The sequence below is a fragment of the Engystomops pustulosus genome, chromosome 6 (genome assembly GCF_040894005.1).
Source record: "Engystomops pustulosus chromosome 6, aEngPut4.maternal, whole genome shotgun sequence".
Lineage (NCBI taxonomy): Eukaryota > Metazoa > Chordata > Amphibia > Anura > Leptodactylidae > Engystomops > Engystomops pustulosus.
The window spans coordinates 166,615,635-166,631,311 of record NC_092416.1 but is presented as its reverse complement, the minus strand read 5'-3'; the positions used below and the strand labels follow the sequence as shown (position 1 = coordinate 166,631,311).

The following is a 15,677-nucleotide window of genomic DNA, read 5'->3' as shown; positions in this document are numbered from 1 at the left end:
GATGACGAGAGAAGAAAGCCCTTGCATTTCTCTTTACATTAGTTTTGTTTGCCTGTAAGGACGGCTTCAGTTTTTTAAACAGTTTTTCAAGAGTAGGGGTTTTCACTTTTGCCTAACGCGTGAAAGTCCCTGTTTGAAAACCGTTGAGTTTCTGTAGTGAAGTGGACATCACATTTGCCACAATTGTCGACGGTGCCCAGTTCGAGACAAGGTGGGAGTGTCGTTTGGAACCAATCAGAAACGCGTTTTGCGACTTTTGAATGACTCAACATTCCTCGCGTTGGTTTATAAATTTGGTTTTGTTTGCGTCTAAAGACCAGTTGAGGTGTTTTCATCGGGTTTCTGTAGTGTAGTGGTTATCACGTTCGCCTCACATGCGAAAGGTCCCCGGTTCGAAACCGGGCAGAAACATGAGATGTTCTACTTTTGAAGACACAAGAGAGAGAAATCTTTTTTCATTGTGTCTTTTCCTCCAAAGTAGCTGCCAGTTATTACTGCGCTCAGTGTTCTCCATCTAGTCTGCTGTACTCAAAGGTCTAGAAGTGAGCAGTCAACGTGTTTCTGTAGTGTAGTGGTTATCACGTTCGCCTAACACGCGAAAGGTCCCCCGTTCGAAACCGGGCAGAAACAAGAGACTGTTTCTTTTTTTAAGGAATCGGAAAGAAAAATCTTGTTTCGTCGTGTCTTTCCCACCACGGTAGATGCCACACATACCTGCCACTAAGAGTTTGCTTCATATGCAAAAGAACCACTGATTTAAACAGAACAGAAAATGACGCAGGGGTTGCTTTTGCTATGGGGCAGTAACAAAATATTCCCGAGTGACATTCACTTTTAGATGACGAGAGAAGAAAGCCCTTGCATCTCTCTTTACATTAGTTTTGTTTGCCTGTAAGGACGGCTTCAGTTTTTTAAACAGTTTTTCAAGAGTAGGGGTTTTCACTTTTGCCTAACGCGTGAAAGTCCCTGTTTGAAAACCGTTGAGTTTCTGTAGTGAAGTGGACATCACATTTGCCACAATTGTCGACGGTGCCCAGTTCGAGACAAGGTGGGAGTGTCGTTTGGAACCAATCAGAAACGCGTTTTGCGACTTTTGAATGACTCAACATTCCTCGCGTTGGTTTATAAATTTGGTTTTGTTTGTGTCTAAAGACCAGTGGAGGTGTTTTCATCGGGTTTCTGTAGTGTAGTGGTTATCACGTTCGCCTCACACGCGAAAGGTCCCTGGTTCGAAACCGGGCAGAAACATGAGATGTTCTACTTTTGAAGACACAAGAGAGAGAAATCTTTTTTCATTGTGTCTTTTCCTCCAAAGTAGCTGCCAGTTATTACTGCGCTCAGTGTTCTCCATCTAGTCTGCTGTACTCAAAGGTCTAGAAGTGAGCAGTCAACGTGTTTCTGTAGTGTAGTGGTTATCACGTTCGCCTAACACGCGAAGGTCCCCGGTTCGAAACCGGGCAGAAACAAGAGACTGTCTCTTTTTTTAAGGAATCGGAAAGAAAAATCTTGTTTCGTCGTGTCTTTTCCGCCACGGTAGATGCCACTCATACCTGCCACTAAGAGTTTGCTTCATATGCAAAAGAACCACTGATTTAAACAGAACAGAAAATGACGCAGGGGTTGCTTTTGCTATGGGGCAGTAACAAAATATTCCCGAGTGACATTCACTTTTAGATGACGAGAGAAGAAAGCCCTTGCATTTCTCTTTACATTAGTTTTGTTTGCCTGTAAGGACGGCTTCAGTTTTTTAAACAGTTTTTCAAGAGTAGGGGTTTTCACTTTTGCCTAACGCGTGAAAGTCCCTGTTTGAAAACCGTTGAGTTTCTGTAGTGAAGTGGACATCACATTTGCCACAATTGTCGACGGTGCCCAGTTCGAGACAAGGTGGGAGTGTCGTTTGGAACCAATCAGAAACGCGTTTTGCGACTTTTGAATGACTCAACATTCCTCGCGTTGGTTTATAAATTTGGTTTTGTTTGCGTCTAAAGACCAGTTGAGGTGTTTTCATCGGGTTTCTGTAGTGTAGTGGTTATCACGTTCGCCTCACACGCGAAAGGTCCCTGGTTCAAAACCGGGCAGAAACATGAGATGTTCTACTTTTGAAGACACAAGAGAGAGAAATCTTTTTTCATTGTGTCTTTTCCTCCAAAGTAGCTGCCAGTTATTACTGCGCTCAGTGTTCTCCATCTAGTCTGCTGTACTCAAAAGTCTAGAAGTGAGCAGTCAACGTGTTTCTGTAGTGTAGTGGTTATCACGTTCGCCTAACACGCGAAAGGTCCCCGGTTCGAAACCGGGCAGAAACAAGAGACTGTCTCTTTTTTTAAGGAATCTGAAAAAAAATCTTGTTTCGTCGTGTCTTTCCCGCCACGGTAGATGCCACTCATACCTGCCACTAAGAGTTTGCTTCATATGCAAAAGAACCACTGATTTAAACAGAACAGAAAATGACGCAGGGGTTGCTTTTGCTATGGGGCAGTAACAAAATATTCCCGAGTGACATTCACTTTTAGATGACGAGAGAAGAAAGCCCTTGCATTTCTCTTTACATTAGTTTTGTTTGCCTGTAAGGACGGCTTCAGTTTTTTAAACAGTTTTTCAAGAGTAGGGGTTTTCACTTTTGCCTAACGCGTGAAAGTCCCTGTTTGAAAACCGTTGAGTTTCTGTAGTGAAGTGGACATCACATTTGCCACAATTGTCGACGGTGCCCAGTTCGAGACAAGGTGGGAGTGTCGTTTGGAACCAATCAGAAACGCGTTTTGCGACTTTTGAATGACTCAACATTCCTCGCGTTGGTTTATAAATTTGGTTTTGTTTGCGTCTAAAGACCAGTTGAGGTGTTTTCATCGGGTTTCTGTAGTGTAGTGGTTATCACGTTCGCCTCACATGCGAAAGGTCCCCGGTTCGAAACCGGGCAGAAACATGAGATGTTCTACTTTTGAAGACACAAGAGAGAGAAATCTTTTTTCATTGTGTCTTTTCCTCCAAAGTAGCTGCCAGTTATTACTGCGCTCAGTGTTCTCCATCTAGTCTGCTGTACTCAAAGGTCTAGAAGTGAGCAGTCAACGTGTTTCTGTAGTGTAGTGGTTATCACGTTCGCCTAACACGCGAAAGGTCCCCCGTTCGAAACCGGGCAGAAACAAGAGACTGTTTCTTTTTTTAAGGAATCGGAAAGAAAAATCTTGTTTCGTCGTGTCTTTCCCACCACGGTAGATGCCACACATACCTGCCACTAAGAGTTTGCTTCATATGCAAAAGAACCACTGATTTAAACAGAACAGAAAATGACGCAGGGGTTGCTTTTGCTATGGGGCAGTAACAAAATATTCCCGAGTGACATTCACTTTTAGATGACGAGAGAAGAAAGCCCTTGCATCTCTCTTTACATTAGTTTTGTTTGCCTGTAAGGACGGCTTCAGTTTTTTAAACAGTTTTTCAAGAGTAGGGGTTTTCACTTTTGCCTAACGCGTGAAAGTCCCTGTTTGAAAACCGTTGAGTTTCTGTAGTGAAGTGGACATCACATTTGCCACAATTGTCGACGGTGCCCAGTTCGAGACAAGGTGGGAGTGTCGTTTGGAACCAATCAGAAACGCGTTTTGCGACTTTTGAATGACTCAACATTCCTCGCGTTGGTTTATAAATTTGGTTTTGTTTGTGTCTAAAGACCAGTGGAGGTGTTTTCATCGGGTTTCTGTAGTGTAGTGGTTATCACGTTCGCCTCACACGCGAAAGGTCCCTGGTTCGAAACCGGGCAGAAACATGAGATGTTCTACTTTTGAAGACACAAGAGAGAGAAATCTTTTTTCATTGTGTCTTTTCCTCCAAAGTAGCTGCCAGTTATTACTGCGCTCAGTGTTCTCCATCTAGTCTGCTGTACTCAAAGGTCTAGAAGTGAGCAGTCAACGTGTTTCTGTAGTGTAGTGGTTATCACGTTCGCCTAACACGCGAAGGTCCCCGGTTCGAAACCGGGCAGAAACAAGAGACTGTCTCTTTTTTTAAGGAATCGGAAAGAAAAATCTTGTTTCGTCGTGTCTTTCCCGCCACGGTAGATGCCACTCATACCTGCCACTAAGAGTTTGCTTCATATGCAAAAGAACCACTGATTTAAACAGAACAGAAAATGACGCAGGGGTTGCTTTTGCTATGGGGCAGTAACAAAATATTCCCGAGTGACATTCACTTTTAGATGACGAGAGAAGAAAGCCCTTGCATTTCTCTTTACATTAGTTTTGTTTGCCTGTAAGGACGGCTTCAGTTTTTTAAACAGTTTTTCAAGAGTAGGGGTTTTCACTTTTGCCTAACGCGTGAAAGTCCCTGTTTGAAAACCGTTGAGTTTCTGTAGTGAAGTGGACATCACATTTGCCACAATTGTCGACGGTGCCCAGTTCGAGACAAGGTGGGAGTGTCGTTTGGAACCAATCAGAAACGCGTTTTGCGACTTTTGAATGACTCAACATTCCTCGCGTTGGTTTATAAATTTGGTTTTGTTTGCGTCTAAAGACCAGTTGAGGTGTTTTCATCGGGTTTCTGTAGTGTAGTGGTTATCACGTTCGCCTCACACGCGAAAGGTCCCTGGTTCAAAACCGGGCAGAAACATGAGATGTTCTACTTTTGAAGACACAAGAGAGAGAAATCTTTTTTCATTGTGTCTTTTCCTCCAAAGTAGCTGCCAGTTATTACTGCGCTCAGTGTTCTCCATCTAGTCTGCTGTACTCAAAAGTCTAGAAGTGAGCAGTCAACGTGTTTCTGTAGTGTAGTGGTTATCACGTTCGCCTAACACGCGAAAGGTCCCCGGTTCGAAACCGGGCAGAAACAAGAGACTGTCTCTTTTTTTAAGGAATCTGAAAAAAAATCTTGTTTCGTCGTGTCTTTCCCGCCACGGTAGATGCCACTCATACCTGCCACTAAGAGTTTGCTTCATATGCAAAAGAACCACTGATTTAAACAGAACAGAAAATGACGCAGGGGTTGCTTTTGCTATGGGGCAGTAACAAAATATTCCCGAGTGACATTCACTTTTAGATGACGAGAGAAGAAAGCCCTTGCATTTCTCTTTACATTAGTTCTGTTTGCCTGTAAGGACGGCTTCAGTTTTTTAAACAGTTTTTCAAGAGTAGGGGTTTTCACTTTTGCCTAACGCGTGAAAGTCCCTGTTTGAAAACCGTTGAGTTTCTGTAGTGAAGTGGACATCACATTTGCCACAATTGTCGACGGTGCCCAGTTCGAGACAAGGTGGGAGTGTCGTTTGGAACCAATCAGAAACGCGTTTTGCGACTTTTGAATGACTCAACATTCCTTGCGTTGGTTTATAAATTTGGTTTTGTTTGCGTCTAAAGACCAGTTGAGGTGTTTTCATCGGGTTTCTGTAGTGTAGTGGTTATCACGTTCGCCTCACACGCGAAAGGTCCCCGGTTCGAAACCGGGCAGAAACATGAGATGTTCTACTTTTGAAGACACAAGAGAGAGAAATCTTTTTTCATTGTGTCTTTTCCTCCAAAGTAGCTGCCAGTTATTACTGCGCTCAGTGTTCTCCATCTAGTCTGCTGTACTCAAAGGTCTAGAAGTGAGCAGTCAACGTGTTTCTGTAGTGTAGTGGTTATCACGTTCGCCTAACATGCGAAAGGTCCCCGGTTCGAAACCGGGCAGAAACAAGAGACTGTCTCTTTTTTTAAGGAATCGGAAAGAAAAATCTTGTTTCGTCGTGTCTTTCCCACCACGGTAGATGCCACACATACCTGCCACTAAGAGTTTGCTTCATATGCAAAAGAACCACTGATTTAAACAGAACAGAAAATGACGCAGGGGTTGCTTTTGCTATGGGGCAGTAACAAAATATTCCCGAGTGACATTCACTTTTAGATGACGAGAGAAGAAAGCCCTTGCATCTCTCTTTACATTAGTTTTGTTTGCCTGTAAGGACGGCTTCAGTTTTTTAAACAGTTTTTCAAGAGTAGGGGTTTTCACTTTTGCCTAACGCGTGAAAGTCCCTGTTTGAAAACCGTTGAGTTTCTGTAGTGAAGTGGACATCACATTTGCCACAATTGTCGACGGTGCCCAGTTCGAGACAAGGTGGGAGTGTCGTTTGGAACCAATCAGAAACGCGTTTTGCGACTTTTGAATGACTCAACATTCCTCGCGTTGGTTTATAAATTTGGTTTTGTTTGCGTCTAAAGACCAGTTGAGGTGTTGTCATCGGGTTTCTGTAGTGTAGTGGTTATCACGTTCGCCTCACACGCGAAAGGTCCCTGGTTCAAAACCGGGCAGAAACATGAGATGTTCTACTTTTGAAGACACAAGAGAGAGAAATATTTTTTCATTGTGTCTTTTCCTCCAAAGTAGCTGCCAGTTATTACTGCGCTCAGTGTTCTCCATCTAGTCTGCTGTACTCAAAAGTCTAGAAGTGAGCAGTCAACGTGTTTCTGTAGTGTAGTGGTTATCACGTTCACCTAACACGCGAAAGGTCCCCGGTTCTAAACCGGGCAGAAACAAGAGACTGTCTCTTTTTTTAAGGAATCGGAAAAAAAATCTTGTTTCGTCGTGTCTTTCCCGCCACGGTAGATGCCACTCATACCTGCCACTAAGAGTTTGCTTCATATGCAAAAGAACCACTGATTTAAACAGAACAGAAAATGACGCAGGGGTTGCTTTTGCTATGGGGCAGTAACAAAATATTCCCGAGTGACATTCACTTTTAGATGACGAGAGAAGAAAGCCCTTGCATTTCTCTTTACATTAGTTTTGTTTGCCTGTAAGGACGGCTTCAGTTTTTTAAACAGTTTTTCAAGAGTAGGGGTTTTCACTTTTGCCTAACGCGTGAAAGTCCCTGTTTGAAAACCGTTGAGTTTCTGTAGTGAAGTGGACATCACATTTGCCACAATTGTCGACGGTGCCCAGTTCGAGACAAGGTGGGAGTGTCGTTTGGAACCAATCAGAAACGCGTTTTGCGACTTTTGAATGACTCAACATTCCTTGCGTTGGTTTATAAATTTGGTTTTGTTTGCGTCTAAAGACCAGTTGAGGTGTTTTCATCGGGTTTCTGTAGTGTAGTGGTTATCACGTTCGCCTCACACGCGAAAGGTCCCTGGTTCGAAACCGGGCAGAAACATGAGATGTTCTACTTTTGAAGACACAAGAGAGAGAAATCTTTTTTCATTGTGTCTTTTCCTCCAAAGTAGCTGCCAGTTATTACTGCGCTCAGTCTTCTCCATCTAGTCTGCTGTACTCAAAGGTCTAGAAGTGAGCAGTCAACGTGTTTCTGTAGTGTAGTGGTTATCACGTTCGCCTAACACGCGAAAGGTCCCCGGTTCGAAACCGGGCAGAAACAAGAGACTGTCTCCTTTTTTAAGGAATCGGAAAAAAAATCTTGTTTCGTCGTGTCTTTCCCGCCACGGTAGATGCCACTCATACCTGCCACTAAGAGTTTGCTTCATATGCAAAAGAACCACTGATTTAAACAGAACAGAAAATGACGCAGGGGTTGCTTTTGCTATGGGGCAGTAACAAAATATTCCCGAGTGACATTCACTTTTAGATGACGAGAGAAGAAAGCCCTTGCATTTCTCTTTACATGCCACTCATACCTGCCACTAAGAGTTTGCTTCATATGCAAAAGAACCACTGATTTAAACAGAACAGAAAATGACGCAGGGGTTGCTTTTGCTATGGGGCAGTAACAAAATATTCCCGAGTGACATTCACTTTTAGATGACGAGAGAAGAAAGCCCTTGCATTTCTCTTTACATTAGTTTTGTTTGCCTGTAAGGACGGCTTCAGTTTTTTTAACAGTTTTTCAAGAGTAGGGGTTTTCACTTTTGCCTAACGCGTGAAAGTCCCTGTTTGAAAACCGTTGAGTTTCTGTAGTGAAGTGGACATCACATTTGCCACAATTGTCGACGGTGCCCAGTTCGAGACAAGGTGGGAGTGTCGTTTGGAACCAATCAGAAACGCGTTTTGCGACTTTTGAATGACTCAACATTCCTTGCGTTGGTTTATAAATTTGGTTTTGTTTGCGTCTAAAGACCAGTTGAGGTGTTTTCATCGGGTTTCTGTAGTGTAGTGGTTATCACGTTCGCCTCACACGCGAAAGGTCCCCGGTTCGAAACCGGGCAGAAACATGAGATGTTCTACTTTTGAAGACACAAGAGAGAGAAATCTTTTTTCATTGTGTCTTTTCCTCCAAAGTAGCTGCCAGTTATTACTGCGCTCAGTGTTCTCCATCTAGTCTGCTGTACTCAAAGGTCTAGAAGTGAGCAGTCAACGTGTTTCTGTAGTGTAGTGGTTATCACGTTCGCCTAACACGCGAAAGGTCCCCGGTTCGAAACCGGGCAGAAACAAGAGACTGTCTCCTTTTTTAAGGAATCGGAAAAAAAATCTTGTTTCGTCGTGTCTTTCCCGCCACGGTAGATGCCACTCATACCTGCCACTAAGAGTTTGCTTCATATGCAAAAGAACCACTGATTTAAACAGAACAGAAAATGACGCAGGGGTTGCTTTTGCTATGGGGCAGTAACAAAATATTCCCGAGTGACATTCACTTTTAGATGACGAGAGAAGAAAGTTCTTGCATTTCTCTTTACATTAGTTTTGTTTGCCTGTAAGGACGGCTTCAGTTTTTTAAACAGTTTTTCAAGAGTAGGGGTTTTCACTTTTGCCTAACGCGTGAAAGTCCCTGTTTGAAAACCGTTGAGTTTCTGTAGTGAAGTGGACATCACATTTGCCACAATTGTCGACGGTGCCCAGTTCGAGACAAGGTGGGAGTGTCGTTTGGAACCAATCAGAAACGCGTTTTGCGACTTTTGAATGACTCAACATTCCTCGCGTTGGTTTATAAATTTGGTTTTGTTTGCGTCTAAAGACCAGTTGAGGTGTTTTCATCGGGTTTCTGTAGTGTAGTGGTTATCACGTTCGCCTCACACGCGAAAGGTCCCTGGTTCAAAACCGGGCAGAAACATGAGATGTTCTACTTTTGAAGACACAAGAGAGAGAAATCTTTTTTCATTGTGTCTTTTCCTCCAAAGTAGCTGCCAGTTATTACTGCGCTCAGTGTTCTCCATCTAGTCTGCTGTACTCAAAAGTCTAGAAGTGAGCAGTCAACGTGTTTCTGTAGTGTAGTGGTTATCACGTTCGCCTAACACGCGAAAGGTCCCCGGTTCGAAACCGGGCAGAAACAAGAGACTGTCTCTTTTTTTAAGGAATCGGAAAAAAAATCTTGTTTCGTCGTGTCTTTCCCGCCACGGTAGATGCCACTCATACCTGCCACTAAGAGTTTGCTTCATATGCAAAAGAACCACTGATTTAAACAGAACAGAAAATGACGCAGGGGTTGCTTTTGCTATGGGGCAGTAACAAAATATTCCCGAGTGACATTCACTTTTAGATGACGAGAGAAGAAAGCCCTTGCATTTCTCTTTACATTAGTTCTGTTTGCCTGTAAGGACGGCTTCAGTTTTTTAAACAGTTTTTCAAGAGTAGGGGTTTTCACTTTTGCCTAACGCGTGAAAGTCCCTGTTTGAAAACCGTTGAGTTTCTGTAGTGAAGTGGACATCACATTTGCCACAATTGTCGACGGTGCCCAGTTCGAGACAAGGTGGGAGTGTCGTTTGGAACCAATCAGAAACGCGTTTTGCGACTTTTGAATGACTCAACATTCCTTGCGTTGGTTTATAAATTTGGTTTTGTTTGCGTCTAAAGACCAGTGGAGGTGTTTTCATCGGGTTTCTGTAGTGTAGTGGTTATCACGTTCGCCTCACACGCGAAAGGTCCCCGGTTCGAAACCGGGCAGAAACATGAGATGTTCTACTTTTGAAGACACAAGAGAGAGAAATCTTTTTTCATTGTGTCTTTTCCTCCAAAGTAGCTGCCAGTTATTACTGCGCTCAGTGTTCTCCATCTAGTCTGCTGTACTCAAAGGTCTAGAAGTGAGCAGTCAACGTGTTTCTGTAGTGTAGTGGTTATCACGTTCGCCTAACACGCGAAAGGTCCCCGGTTCGAAACCGGGCAGAAACAAGAGACTGTCTCTTTTTTTAAGGAATCGGAAAGAAAAATCTTGTTTCGTCGTGTCTTTCCCACCACGGTAGATGCCACACATACCTGCCACTAAGAGTTTGCTTCATATGCAAAAGAACCACTGATTTAAACAGAACAGAAAATGACGCAGGGGTTGCTTTTGCTATGGGGCAGTAACAAAATATTCCCGAGTGACATTCACTTTTAGATGACGAGAGAAGAAAGCCCTTGCATCTCTCTTTACATTAGTTTTGTTTGCCTGTAAGGACGGCTTCAGTTTTTTAAACAGTTTTTCAAGAGTAGGGGTTTTCACTTTTGCCTAACGCGTGAAAGTCCCTGTTTGAAAACCGTTGAGTTTCTGTAGTGAAGTGGACATCACATTTGCCACAATTGTCGACGGTGCCCAGTTCGAGACAAGGTGGGAGTGTCGTTTGGAACCAATCAGAAACACGTTTTGCGACTTTTGAATGACTCAACATTCCTCGCGTTGGTTTATAAATTTGGTTTTGTTTGCGTCTAAAGACCAGTTGAGGTGTTTTCATCGGGTTTCTGTAGTGTAGTGGTTATCACGTTCGCCTCACACGCGAAAGGTCCCTGGTTCAAAACCGGGCAGAAACATGAGATGTTCTACTTTTGAAGACACAAGAGAGAGAAATCTTTTTTCATTGTGTCTTTTCCTCCAAAGTAGCTGCCAGTTATTACTGCGCTCAGTGTTCTCCATCTAGTCTGCTGTACTCAAAAGTCTAGAAGTGAGCAGTCAACGTGTTTCTGTAGTGTAGTGGTTATCACGTTCGCCTAACACGCGAAAGGTCCCCGGTTTGAAACCGGGCAGAAACAAGAGACTGTCTCTTTATTTAAGGAATCGGAAAAAAAATCTTGTTTCGTCGTGTCTTTCCCGCCACGGTAGATGCCACTCATACCTGCCACTAAGAGTTTGCTTCATATGCAAAAGAACCACTGATTTAAACAGAACAGAAAATGACGCAGGGGTTGCTTTTGCTATGGGGCAGTAACAAAATATTCCCGAGTGACATTCACTTTTAGATGACGAGAGAAGAAAGCCCTTGCATTTCTCTTTACATTAGTTTTGTTTGCCTGTAAGGACGGCTTCAGTTTTTTAAACAGTTTTTCAAGAGTAGGGGTTTTCACTTTTGCCTAACGCGTGAAAGTCCCTGTTTGAAAACCGTTGAGTTTCTGTAGTGAAGTGGACATCACATTTGCCACAATTGTCGACGGTGCCCAGTTCGAGACAAGGTGGGAGTGTCGTTTGGAACCAATCAGAAACGCGTTTTGCGACTTTTGAATGACTCAACATTCCTTGCGTTGGTTTATAAATTTGGTTTTGTTTGCGTCTAAAGACCAGTTGAGGTGTTTTCATCGGGTTTCTGTAGTGTAGTGGTTATCACGTTCGCCTCACACGCGAAAGGTCCCCGGTTCGAAACCGGGCAGAAACATGAGATGTTCTACTTTTGAAGACACAAGAGAGAGAAATCTTTTTTCATTGTGTCTTTTCCTCCAAAGTAGCTGCCAGTTATTACTGCGCTCAGTGTTCTCCATCTAGTCTGCTGTACTCAAAGGTCTAGAAGTGAGCAGTCAACGTGTTTCTGTAGTGTAGTGGTTATCACGTTCGCCTAACATGCGAAAGGTCCCCGGTTCGAAACCGGGCAGAAACAAGAGACTGTCTCTTTTTTTAAGGAATCGGAAAGAAAAATCTTGTTTCGTCGTGTCTTTCCCACCACGGTAGATGCCACACATACCTGCCACTAAGAGTTTGCTTCATATGCAAAAGAACCACTGATTTAAACAGAACAGAAAATGACGCAGGGGTTGCTTTTGCTATGGGGCAGTAACAAAATATTCCCGAGTGACATTCACTTTTAGATGACGAGAGAAGAAAGCCCTTGCATCTCTCTTTACATTAGTTTTGTTTGCCTGTAAGGACGGCTTCAGTTTTTTAAACAGTTTTTCAAGAGTAGGGGTTTTCACTTTTGCCTAACGCGTGAAAGTCCCTGTTTGAAAACCGTTGAGTTTCTGTAGTGAAGTGGACATCACATTTGCCACAATTGTCGACGGTGCCCAGTTCGAGACAAGGTGGGAGTGTCGTTTGGAACCAATCAGAAACGCGTTTTGCGACTTTTGAATGACTCAACATTCCTCGCGTTGGTTTATAAATTTGGTTTTGTTTGCGTCTAAAGACCAGTTGAGGTGTTTTCATCGGGTTTCTGTAGTGTAGTGGTTATCACGTTCGCCTCACACGCGAAAGGTCCCTGGTTCAAAACCGGGCAGAAACATGAGATGTTCTACTTTTGAAGACACAAGAGAGAGAAATATTTTTTCATTGTGTCTTTTCCTCCAAAGTAGCTGCCAGTTATTACTGCGCTCAGTGTTCTCCATCTAGTCTGCTGTACTCAAAAGTCTAGAAGTGAGCAGTCAACGTGTTTCTGTAGTGTAGTGGTTATCACGTTCACCTAACACGCGAAAGGTCCCCGGTTCTAAACCGGGCAGAAACAAGAGACTGTCTCTTTTTTTAAGGAATCGGAAAAAAAATCTTGTTTCGTCGTGTCTTTCCCGCCACGGTAGATGCCACTCATACCTGCCACTAAGAGTTTGCTTCATATGCAAAAGAACCACTGATTTAAACAGAACAGAAAATGACGCAGGGGTTGCTTTTGCTATGGGGCAGTAACAAAATATTCCCGAGTGACATTCACTTTTAGATGACGAGAGAAGAAAGCCCTTGCATTTCTCTTTACATTAGTTTTGTTTGCCTGTAAGGACGGCTTCAGTTTTTTAAACAGTTTTTCAAGAGTAGGGGTTTTCACTTTTGCCTAACGCGTGAAAGTCCCTGTTTGAAAACCGTTGAGTTTCTGTAGTGAAGTGGACATCACATTTGCCACAATTGTCGACGGTGCCCAGTTCGAGACAAGGTGGGAGTGTCGTTTGGAACCAATCAGAAACGCGTTTTGCGACTTTTGAATGACTCAACATTCCTTGCGTTGGTTTATAAATTTGGTTTTGTTTGCGTCTAAAGACCAGTTGAGGTGTTTTCATCGGGTTTCTGTAGTGTAGTGGTTATCACGTTCGCCTCACACGCGAAAGGTCCCTGGTTCGAAACCGGGCAGAAACATGAGATGTTCTACTTTTGAAGACACAAGAGAGAGAAATCTTTTTTCATTGTGTCTTTTCCTCCAAAGTAGCTGCCAGTTATTACTGCGCTCAGTCTTCTCCATCTAGTCTGCTGTACTCAAAGGTCTAGAAGTGAGCAGTCAACGTGTTTCTGTAGTGTAGTGGTTATCACGTTCGCCTAACACGCGAAAGGTCCCCGGTTCGAAACCGGGCAGAAACAAGAGACTGTCTCCTTTTTTAAGGAATCGGAAAAAAAATCTTGTTTCGTCGTGTCTTTCCCGCCACGGTAGATGCCACTCATACCTGCCACTAAGAGTTTGCTTCATATGCAAAAGAACCACTGATTTAAACAGAACAGAAAATGACGCAGGGGTTGCTTTTGCTATGGGGCAGTAACAAAATATTCCCGAGTGACATTCACTTTTAGATGACGAGAGAAGAAAGCCCTTGCATTTCTCTTTACATTAGTTTTGTTTGCCTGTAAGGACGGCTTCAGTTTTTTAAACAGTTTTTCAAGAGTAGGGGTTTTCACTTTTGCCTAACGCGTGAAAGTCCCTGTTTGAAAACCGTTGAGTTTCTGTAGTGAAGTGGACATCACATTTGCCACAATTGTCGACGGTGCCCAGTTCGAGACAAGGTGGGAGTGTCGTTTGGAACCAATCAGAAACGCGTTTTGCGACTTTTGAATGACTCAACATTCCTCGCGTTGGTTTATAAATTTGGTTTTGTTTGCGTCTAAAGACCAGTTGAGTTGTTTTCATCGGGTTTCTGTAGTGTAGTGGTTATCACGTTCGCCTCACACGCGAAAGGTCCCTGGTTCGAAACCGGGCAGAAACATGAGATGTTCTACTTTTGAAGACACAAGAGAGAGAAATCTTTTTTCATTGTGTCTTTTCCTCCAAAGTAGCTGCCAGTTATTACTGCGCTCAGTGTTCTCCATCTAGTCTGCTGTACTCAAAGGTCTAGAAGTGAGCAGTCAACGTGTTTCTGTAGTGTAGTGGTTATCACGTTCGCCTAACACGCGAAAGGTCCCCGGTTCGAAACCGGGCAGAAACAAGAGACTATCTCTTTTTTTAAGGAATCGGAAAGAAAAATCTTGTTTCGTCGTGTCTTTCCCACCACGGTAGATGCCACACATACCTGCCACTAAGAGTTTGCTTCATATGCAAAAGAACCACTGATTTAAACAGAACAGAAAATGACGCAGGGGTTGCTTTTGCTATGGGGCAGTAACAAAATATTCCCGAGTGACATTCACTTTTAGATGACGAGAGAAGAAAGCCCTTGCATCTCTCTTTACATTAGTTTTGTTTGCCTGTAAGGACGGCTTCAGTTTTTTAAACAGTTTTTCAAGAGTAGGGGTTTTCACTTTTGCCTAACGCGTGAAAGTCCCTGTTTGAAAACCGTTGAGTTTCTGTAGTGAAGTGGACATCACATTTGCCACAATTGTCGACGGTGCCCAGTTCGAGACAAGGTGGGAGTGTCGTTTGGAACCAATCAGAAACGCGTTTTGCGACTTTTGAATGACTCAACATTCCTCGCGTTGGTTTATAAATTTGGTTTTGTTTGCGTCTAAAGACCAGTTGAGGTGTTTTCATCGGGTTTCTGTAGTGTAGTGGTTATCACGTTCGCCTCACACGCGAAAGGTCCCTGGTTCAAAACCGGGCAGAAACATGAGATGTTCTACTTTTGAAGACACAAGAGAGAGAAATCTTTTTTCATTGTGTCTTTTCCTCCAAAGTAGCTGCCAGTTATTACTGCGCTCAGTGTTCTCCATCTAGTCTGCTGTACTCAAAAGTCTAGAAGTGAGCAGTCAACGTGTTTCTGTAGTGTAGTGGTTATCACGTTCGCCTAACACGCGAAAGGTCCCCGGTTCGAAACCGGGCAGAAACAAGAGACTGTCTCCTTTTTTAAGGAATCGGAAAAAAAATCTTGTTTCGTCGTGTCTTTCCCGCCACGGTAGATGCCACTCATACCTGCCACTAAGAGTTTGCTTCATATGCAAAAGAACCACTGATTTAAACAGAACAGAAAATGACGCAGGGGTTGCTTTTGCTATGGGGCAGTAACAAAATATTCCCGAGTGACATTCACTTTTAGATGACGAGAGAAGAAAGTTCTTGCATTTCTCTTTACATTAGTTTTGTTTGCCTGTAAGGACGGCTTCAGTTTTTTAAACAGTTTTTCAAGAGTAGGGGTTTTCACTTTTGCCTAACGCGTGAAAGTCCCTGTTTGAAAACCGTTGAGTTTCTGTAGTGAAGTGGACATCACATTTGCCACAATTGTCGACGGTGCCCAGTTCGAGACAAGGTGGGAGTGTCGTTTGGAACCAATCAGAAACGCGTTTTGCGACTTTTGAATGACTCAACATTCCTCGCGTTGGTTTATAAATTTGGTTTTGTTTGCGTCTAAAGACCAGTTGAGGTGTTTTCATCGGGTTTCTGTAGTGTAGTGGTTATCACGTTCGCCTCACACGCGAAAGGTCCCTGGTTCAAAACCGGGCAGAAACATGAGATGTTCTACTTTTGAAGACACAAGAGAGAGAAATC

The 15,677-nt window shown here is 43.4% G+C and overlaps 25 non-coding genes across 25 annotated transcripts; all 25 read left to right on the top strand.

The window, feature by feature from the left end:
• Nucleotides 1–338: 338 nt before the first annotated feature.
• Nucleotides 339–411, top strand: TRNAV-CAC (transfer RNA valine (anticodon CAC)). The gene has a single exon. It is a non-coding gene; the product is annotated as a tRNA-Val (tRNA).
• Nucleotides 412–1,175: 764 nt separating this feature from the next.
• Nucleotides 1,176–1,248, top strand: TRNAV-CAC (transfer RNA valine (anticodon CAC)). The gene has a single exon. It is a non-coding gene; the product is annotated as a tRNA-Val (tRNA).
• Nucleotides 1,249–2,230: 982 nt separating this feature from the next.
• On the top strand, nt 2,231–2,303 carry TRNAV-AAC (transfer RNA valine (anticodon AAC)). The gene has a single exon. It is a non-coding gene; the product is annotated as a tRNA-Val (tRNA).
• A 544-nt stretch (nt 2,304–2,847) lies between these two features.
• On the top strand, nt 2,848–2,920 carry TRNAV-CAC (transfer RNA valine (anticodon CAC)). Its single transcript has one exon. It is a non-coding gene; the product is annotated as a tRNA-Val (tRNA).
• A 764-nt stretch (nt 2,921–3,684) lies between these two features.
• TRNAV-CAC (transfer RNA valine (anticodon CAC)) lies at nt 3,685–3,757 on the top strand. The gene has a single exon. It is a non-coding gene; the product is annotated as a tRNA-Val (tRNA).
• Nucleotides 3,758–4,739: 982 nt separating this feature from the next.
• TRNAV-AAC (transfer RNA valine (anticodon AAC)) lies at nt 4,740–4,812 on the top strand. The gene has a single exon. It is a non-coding gene; the product is annotated as a tRNA-Val (tRNA).
• A 544-nt stretch (nt 4,813–5,356) lies between these two features.
• TRNAV-CAC (transfer RNA valine (anticodon CAC)) lies at nt 5,357–5,429 on the top strand. Its single transcript has one exon. It is a non-coding gene; the product is annotated as a tRNA-Val (tRNA).
• A 146-nt stretch (nt 5,430–5,575) lies between these two features.
• TRNAV-AAC (transfer RNA valine (anticodon AAC)) lies at nt 5,576–5,648 on the top strand. The gene has a single exon. It is a non-coding gene; the product is annotated as a tRNA-Val (tRNA).
• A 1,381-nt stretch (nt 5,649–7,029) lies between these two features.
• Nucleotides 7,030–7,102, top strand: TRNAV-CAC (transfer RNA valine (anticodon CAC)). The gene has a single exon. It is a non-coding gene; the product is annotated as a tRNA-Val (tRNA).
• A 146-nt stretch (nt 7,103–7,248) lies between these two features.
• On the top strand, nt 7,249–7,321 carry TRNAV-AAC (transfer RNA valine (anticodon AAC)). The gene has a single exon. It is a non-coding gene; the product is annotated as a tRNA-Val (tRNA).
• A 717-nt stretch (nt 7,322–8,038) lies between these two features.
• On the top strand, nt 8,039–8,111 carry TRNAV-CAC (transfer RNA valine (anticodon CAC)). Its single transcript has one exon. It is a non-coding gene; the product is annotated as a tRNA-Val (tRNA).
• Nucleotides 8,112–8,257: 146 nt separating this feature from the next.
• TRNAV-AAC (transfer RNA valine (anticodon AAC)) lies at nt 8,258–8,330 on the top strand. The gene has a single exon. It is a non-coding gene; the product is annotated as a tRNA-Val (tRNA).
• A 763-nt stretch (nt 8,331–9,093) lies between these two features.
• Nucleotides 9,094–9,166, top strand: TRNAV-AAC (transfer RNA valine (anticodon AAC)). The gene has a single exon. It is a non-coding gene; the product is annotated as a tRNA-Val (tRNA).
• Nucleotides 9,167–9,710: 544 nt separating this feature from the next.
• Nucleotides 9,711–9,783, top strand: TRNAV-CAC (transfer RNA valine (anticodon CAC)). Its single transcript has one exon. It is a non-coding gene; the product is annotated as a tRNA-Val (tRNA).
• A 146-nt stretch (nt 9,784–9,929) lies between these two features.
• On the top strand, nt 9,930–10,002 carry TRNAV-AAC (transfer RNA valine (anticodon AAC)). Its single transcript has one exon. It is a non-coding gene; the product is annotated as a tRNA-Val (tRNA).
• A 1,381-nt stretch (nt 10,003–11,383) lies between these two features.
• On the top strand, nt 11,384–11,456 carry TRNAV-CAC (transfer RNA valine (anticodon CAC)). The gene has a single exon. It is a non-coding gene; the product is annotated as a tRNA-Val (tRNA).
• Nucleotides 11,457–11,602: 146 nt separating this feature from the next.
• TRNAV-AAC (transfer RNA valine (anticodon AAC)) lies at nt 11,603–11,675 on the top strand. The gene has a single exon. It is a non-coding gene; the product is annotated as a tRNA-Val (tRNA).
• Nucleotides 11,676–12,220: 545 nt separating this feature from the next.
• On the top strand, nt 12,221–12,293 carry TRNAV-CAC (transfer RNA valine (anticodon CAC)). The gene has a single exon. It is a non-coding gene; the product is annotated as a tRNA-Val (tRNA).
• Nucleotides 12,294–13,056: 763 nt separating this feature from the next.
• On the top strand, nt 13,057–13,129 carry TRNAV-CAC (transfer RNA valine (anticodon CAC)). The gene has a single exon. It is a non-coding gene; the product is annotated as a tRNA-Val (tRNA).
• Nucleotides 13,130–13,275: 146 nt separating this feature from the next.
• Nucleotides 13,276–13,348, top strand: TRNAV-AAC (transfer RNA valine (anticodon AAC)). Its single transcript has one exon. It is a non-coding gene; the product is annotated as a tRNA-Val (tRNA).
• A 544-nt stretch (nt 13,349–13,892) lies between these two features.
• On the top strand, nt 13,893–13,965 carry TRNAV-CAC (transfer RNA valine (anticodon CAC)). The gene has a single exon. It is a non-coding gene; the product is annotated as a tRNA-Val (tRNA).
• A 146-nt stretch (nt 13,966–14,111) lies between these two features.
• TRNAV-AAC (transfer RNA valine (anticodon AAC)) lies at nt 14,112–14,184 on the top strand. The gene has a single exon. It is a non-coding gene; the product is annotated as a tRNA-Val (tRNA).
• Nucleotides 14,185–14,729: 545 nt separating this feature from the next.
• On the top strand, nt 14,730–14,802 carry TRNAV-CAC (transfer RNA valine (anticodon CAC)). The gene has a single exon. It is a non-coding gene; the product is annotated as a tRNA-Val (tRNA).
• A 146-nt stretch (nt 14,803–14,948) lies between these two features.
• TRNAV-AAC (transfer RNA valine (anticodon AAC)) lies at nt 14,949–15,021 on the top strand. Its single transcript has one exon. It is a non-coding gene; the product is annotated as a tRNA-Val (tRNA).
• Nucleotides 15,022–15,565: 544 nt separating this feature from the next.
• TRNAV-CAC (transfer RNA valine (anticodon CAC)) lies at nt 15,566–15,638 on the top strand. Its single transcript has one exon. It is a non-coding gene; the product is annotated as a tRNA-Val (tRNA).
• Nucleotides 15,639–15,677: the final 39 nt, after the last annotated feature.